Genomic DNA, 6,015 nt, shown 5'->3' with positions numbered 1-6,015 from the left:
CTTCCTGCCCCGGAAGCACAAGAAACACTGGGTAACAAACTGGCAGGAATCGGAGAAGTACTACTGACCCCTCCCTCCCCCTCCTGCCACCCCGTCTGCTCGGCATGCCCCTGTGACCACGTCGCTGCTGGGTGTAAATAGCCCAGGGACCAGCCTCCTGCCAGCGAGGGACATGTTATTTATGCTGAGTTATACTGCATAGAATGGCAACCCCAATGCTTTCTCGAGGGGCCTGGGAGCAAGCTACACGTCCTGGGGAGCAGCCGTGCAACACGAGACCCGGCAGTGGGAACACGAGGGACTTTTTGTTTTGCACAAATGGATTATTTCACACACACAGACACACTCTTCTACCTGGGCACAATTACTGTGTGTTCTGTCTGGGTCCCGGCCCTCACCCCGCCCCCTGCTCTCGCGCTCTCTGTCACGCTCACCTGTACTGCCAAGTGCCTCCTTACGCACAGACAGCGTGTGGTCTCGCACAACCCCTCTGCCTCTCGGCTGTGCACTTGTGCACATATGGTTGGGTCTTCCCCGATGCTCTTGGGTGCACAGAGCAATGTTTTGCCTGCCCTTTCCACACACACCCCATGCACACACACGTGCAGAGGTGACCTCTTGTGCAGTCAAGTCCCTGCACACACTTGGAAGCTTACAGCATTTTGCTGTGGGTTGTGTCGAGACCCCGAGCTGCCCACGAGCCACATGACTTTCCCTCCATCCCTGTCCCACGCTTGCACGCAGATGACTAGTGTACGGTTCCCAGCCTCCCCCTTCAACTCTTTGCACACGGATGCTCCTCCTCCTGGATCCGTCTGCACGCACGGCCACTCGTGCATGAACTCACTTGCACCGATTCACACATGTGGTGGCGGACGCAGCACACAGACGCTCGCCCTGACCCGGGCACTCTTGGGTGCACGTTCGTGGTCGCCGCTTCTTCCCGGCACACGCCCGCGCTCAGCCTCTGGCAGGTTGCTCCCTCTTAAGCCCTGACCCTGGCATTCTGCACCTGGACAGAAGAGGAGAAGAGGCTCCAATACTCGGAACCCCCTGCCCCTGCCAAGGCAACGCCTCTCAGCCTCATCACGGCCCCCTCTCTGCGCCGCACTGGACACTGGATGTTTTGCCACTGGAGTTTCTTGTGTGAGTGCTACTGGTACCTTTCCCTGCTTGTCCCTTGGCCATTCTTTGGTGGGGAGGGGAGTAGCTGTTCTCCAGGGGAGCCGCTTGTTACTGGGGTACAGCTCACAGAGAGCCATGCTTTTGGTTTGGGAAGAGTGGACATTGTGGGGGGAGGCAGGGGCAGGTTTTGTCATCACCGCAGGATGGTCCCTACCCATCGCCTTGCAAGCAGCTGGTCTCGGCTCCCCTCCAAGGATGGGACAGGTAAGGGCTCTTTTCGCCCGGGGCTTTGCTGTGTAACCAGTCGGATGCACAGCCTGATCCTTACTGAATCCTCTGAAGGAACAGACTCTGGGCCCTGTGAGCCCCAACTCTCACCTCCCACCCCCACCCCGAGGCTGCAGGCTGGGATCTCGCTTTGAGCCTTAAAACGCAGGGGCTGATTTTAATCTCCCGGAGCCTTGATCCCTGTGGGGTGTTATGCCTCACCCGCTGCCCTACCCCTCCCATTAGCCCTGCTGGAGCCAATGCAGCTACAGGAGAATCTGCTCAGAGTCCTGCTGAACCTGCCTGTGCGTAGGGAGGTGCTAAGTGGGGGGAACCTCCTGGCTCTTGGTAGCTGCAGCACCATCCTCCGCCCCTTCATGCTCCCCACTTTCTGGTGGCTGGATCTGCTTAAGCCTAGAGCCAGTGGTCCCCTCTCCAGCTTTTCCTAGGGAGCAGCACAGGGCCTGACCCCAGGGGTCCTACAACAGGAAAGGCCTGGCATGGGATGCTGTCCCAGAGTTAATGCTAAGCCTGCCACTGCATCGCTGTTTAGCTGCGAGACGCCACCTGGGTCCTGCCCCGGTCAGTGCTCGGCTGCCCTGACGTGGCACCCTCAGCTTGCTGCAGGCATCACCGGGCCTCCCTTTCCCATCCCAGCCGTGCAGCTGGGTTTTCGTGCTAAAGCTCCGTCGGCTGGAACGTTCCATTCCCAGCACGCCGTAGCTGCTGGCCACGTTCTGCTGCCGTGCTCTTGCTGGGGGACATTCTTGCAGGCATCACACAATGCTTTAATGGGGGTGTCACCCTGGTTTACAATCATGGAGCCTGCAAGAATGACGGTTTCCTATGCTAACCGCTCTCTGACACTCCCTCGGTGCCCTCGACTGGGGGTATTAAATTATTAAGCGTGTATCTGGGGTTGTTTTTTTTTTGCTGTTGATCACTGGAGTTTGTTTCTTTTATGGTACTGGAGGTCTGGAGTCACTGCGCCTTGATGTGAATATGCTTGAGCGGTTATGATGGTGTCAAATAAAAATTGCTCCTTGATTTGTAACATGCAGTTTCCTACCGTTCCACCTAGGATTAAACCAGAGCTGCACACTTCTGGTATTAACGGTGCATAGCGCTTTTCATTAGTAGATCTCAAAGCGCTTTGCAAAGCGCTTTGCAAAGGCGGTCAGTTTCATTCTCCCCATTTTACAGAAGGGGAAGGTGAGGTGCTAGGAGTAGGGCTGGGACTGGAACCCACCACGGCGGAGAGCTTATTAGTGGTGCTCTCCATTAGGCCATGCTGCCCGTCCCTACCACGCACTTTCTGGGCTATAAATAGAGGACACCAGGTCTGATACTTCTCTCACTTCTGCCCAGGGCCACCCGGGGCGGGGGGGGCAAGTGGGGCAATTTGCCCTGGGCCCTGCAGGGGCCCTCAAGAGAGTGTTTTGGGACCCCTGGAGCGGGGTCCTTCACTCGTCCCGGAGGGCCCGGAAAAGTCTTACAGGGCCTGGACCCCCGGAGCTTCTTCCGCTCTGGGTCTTCGGCGGCAGGGGGTCCTTCTGTCCTGGGCTGGAAGGACCCCCTGCCGCCGAATTACCGCCAAAGCAGGACCCACCGCTGAAGTGCTGGGTCTTTGGCGGCAACTCAGCGGTGGGGGGCCCCACCGCGGGTCTTTGGGACACTTCAGCGGCGGGTCTCGGAGCAGAAGGACCTCCCCCCCGCCACCAAGTTACCGCTGAAGCAGGGTCCCCCCACCACCGAAGATCCCGGGCCCCTTGAATCCTTTGGGCAGCCCTGCTTCTGCCAGCACAAAGCCAGAGCAACGGAGTCTAATGCACAGCTGCTTTTGAAACTGCGGGTTGGCCAGGGCCTACATGGTGACACTGGGCAGCAAAGGTGGGTTGTTGGTTAGCCTGGGAAGCAGGGAACGCCTGGGTCCGTCAGTGGCCAGCTGCCTCATTAAGGAAACCTCCTTTGGATTCGTTAGAGCCAAATTGTGGAAGACACTTTGCCAGCATCCCGGGGAACGGAATCTGGCCCACTGGGTGCTGACACGAACCCATTTGCAAACTGCATCACCTAGAAAGGAAAGAAGGTCTTTTTTTCGTCATGGTGCAGTGGGGGCTAATGATACAAAGCACAGGCTGGGCTGGAGGAGGGCAGAAATCTAACTAATAATATCCCACAGCCCTTTGGCCTTGCCCTGCATCTCTTCATTCTGTATTTGTACAGCTCCTAGCACATGAGGTCCGGGTCCATGAGGGGGCTGTTAGGTGCTCCCCCAGTACCAATGATGATAATCTGGGTTTGACCTCTGGAGAATCTGTGCAGGAGCTGTCATATTTTCTGTGGCCACCAGATGTTGCTGCAATAGTTTGGTACGGAAAGCCGGTCCGGAGCTATAGCAATGCAAGGTTATTGCTGCTGTCAGGGCTGTGATGTTGTAGGGGTGAGGTAGACTGGCTGGCCAAGAGGACATAAGAACAGCCACACTAGGTCAGACCCAGGGTCCCTCTAGCCCTGTATCCTGTCTGCCAACAGTGGTCAATACCACGTGCTTCGGAGGGAATGAACAGAACAGACAACCATCCAGTGATCCATACCCTGTCGTCCACTCCCAGCTTCTGGCAAATAGAGGCTAGAGCCACCCAGAGCATGGTGTTGTATCCCTGACCATCTTGGCTAGTAGCCATTGAGGGACCTGTCCTTCAGGAACGTATCTAGTTCTCTTTTGAATCCAGTTATAGTTTTGGCCTTTCCCACAGCACCTAGCAATGAGTTCCACAGGTTAACTACATTGCATGGAAAAATTCTTCCTTTTGTTTGTTTAAAACCTGCTGCCTGTTCATTTCCTTGGGTGACCTCTGGTTCTTGCATTATGTGCAGGAGTATATAACACGTTCTCCATGCCATTCACGATTTTATTCCTTCAGAACTCTTGGGCGAATACCATCTGGTCCTGGTGACTTATTGCTGTTTAATTTATCAATTTATTCTAAAACCTCCTCTAATGATACCTCAATCTGGGACAGTTCCTCAGATTTGTCACCTAAAAAGAGTAGCTCAGGTGCTGGAATTTCCCTCTGCAGTGAAGACTGATGCGAAGAATGCATTTAGCTTCTCCTCAATAACCTTGTCGCCCTTGGGTGCTCCTTTGGCACCTTGATCATCCAATGCCCCCCACCCCCCGATTGTTTGGAAGCCTTCCTGCTTCTGATAGATGGGGGCCGGAGGGGTTCATGAGCTTGGGCTCTGGGCTCTGAGTGCGGTACAGATCCTCAAAGATATCTAGGTGTCTAATTGATTTCAGTGGGAGTTAGGCATCTAAATACCTGCTGCGTTGGAGGGAGAACGCGTGGGTCGCTGAGTGCAGTCCCTGCTATGTAGGGGTTGATAAATCTATCCGGCTCGAGTTTAAAAGAGTTATGTTGTTACCCTTTCCCTCCCCGCTGTTGGGAGACTGCTTCGGAGCCGCCCTCCTCTGAGGGTTAGAAATCTTTTCATCTGCAGCATCAATTTACTCATGGTGAGTTTATCCCCATTTGTTCTTGAGCCAACATTGTGCGTTAGCTTCACTGGGGCCACCTCATGAACGTACAGCGAGCGCTCATCTCCCTGCTCAGCCTCTGCTGGGCTGAACAAGCTGAGTTCCTGTAACCTCCTGTGGTGTGAACGCCACGCTGCAGTCTCCCCTGATCTGCTACTAGCCTGACTCTGAACCTGATCCAGGCTGAGTTCATCTTTCAGAATTGGCCAGCGTGGTCTGGGGCCTACCAGGCCCTTGCACAAGGGCATCGTTGCTTTGAGTGGGACTGGGGAGGGGGTGGCAGGGCACTGAGCAGGGAAGGGAGTTAATGGGGTTGGGATGGGCAGCAGGGCCTGGTCAGGTTAAGGGAATGGAGGGGGTCTAGGGTGGGCTGTAGGGCCCTAGTCAGGAAAGGGTAAAGGTAATGAGGTTGCCTAGGGTGGGCTGCAGTGCCGGGTCAGGTTAAGGTAATGGGGTTGCCTAGGGTGGGCTGCAGGGCCCTGGTCAGGAAGGGGTTAAGGGAATGGGGGGGTTAGGGGGCTGTAGTCAGGAAGGGATTAAGGGAATGGGGGGGCTAGGGTGGGCTGTAGGGCCCTGTCAGGAAGGGGTTAAGGGGATGGGGGGGTTAGGGGGGCTGTAGTCAGGAAGGGGTTAAGGGAATGGGGGGGTTGAGGGGCTGTAGTCAGGAAGGGATTAAGGGAATGGGGGGGTTAGGGGGGCTGTAGTCAGGAAGGGATTAAGGGAATGGGGGGGCTAGGGTGGGCTGTAGGGCCCTGTCAGGAAGGGGTTAAGGGGATGGGGGGGTTAGGGGGGCTGTAGTCAGGAAGGGGTTAAGGGAATGGGGGGGTTGAGGGGCTGTAGTCAGGAAGGGATTAAGGGAATGGGGGGGTCTAGGGTGGGCTGCAGGGCCCTGGTCAGGAAGGGGTTAAGGAAATGGGGGGGGTCTAGGGTGGGCTGTAGGGCCCTGGTCAGGAAGGGGTTAAGGGAATGGGGGGGGTTAGGGGGGCTGTAGGGCCCTGGTCAGGAAGGGGTTAAGGGGATGAGGGGGTTAGGGGGGCTGTATTCAGGAAGGGATTAAGGGAATGGGGGGGTCTAGGGTGGGC

The sequence above is a fragment of the Gopherus flavomarginatus genome, chromosome 25 (genome assembly GCF_025201925.1).
Source record: "Gopherus flavomarginatus isolate rGopFla2 chromosome 25, rGopFla2.mat.asm, whole genome shotgun sequence".
Lineage (NCBI taxonomy): Eukaryota > Metazoa > Chordata > Testudines > Testudinidae > Gopherus > Gopherus flavomarginatus.
The sequence above is the reverse complement of the archived record's forward strand: the minus strand, read 5'-3'. Positions refer to the sequence as shown.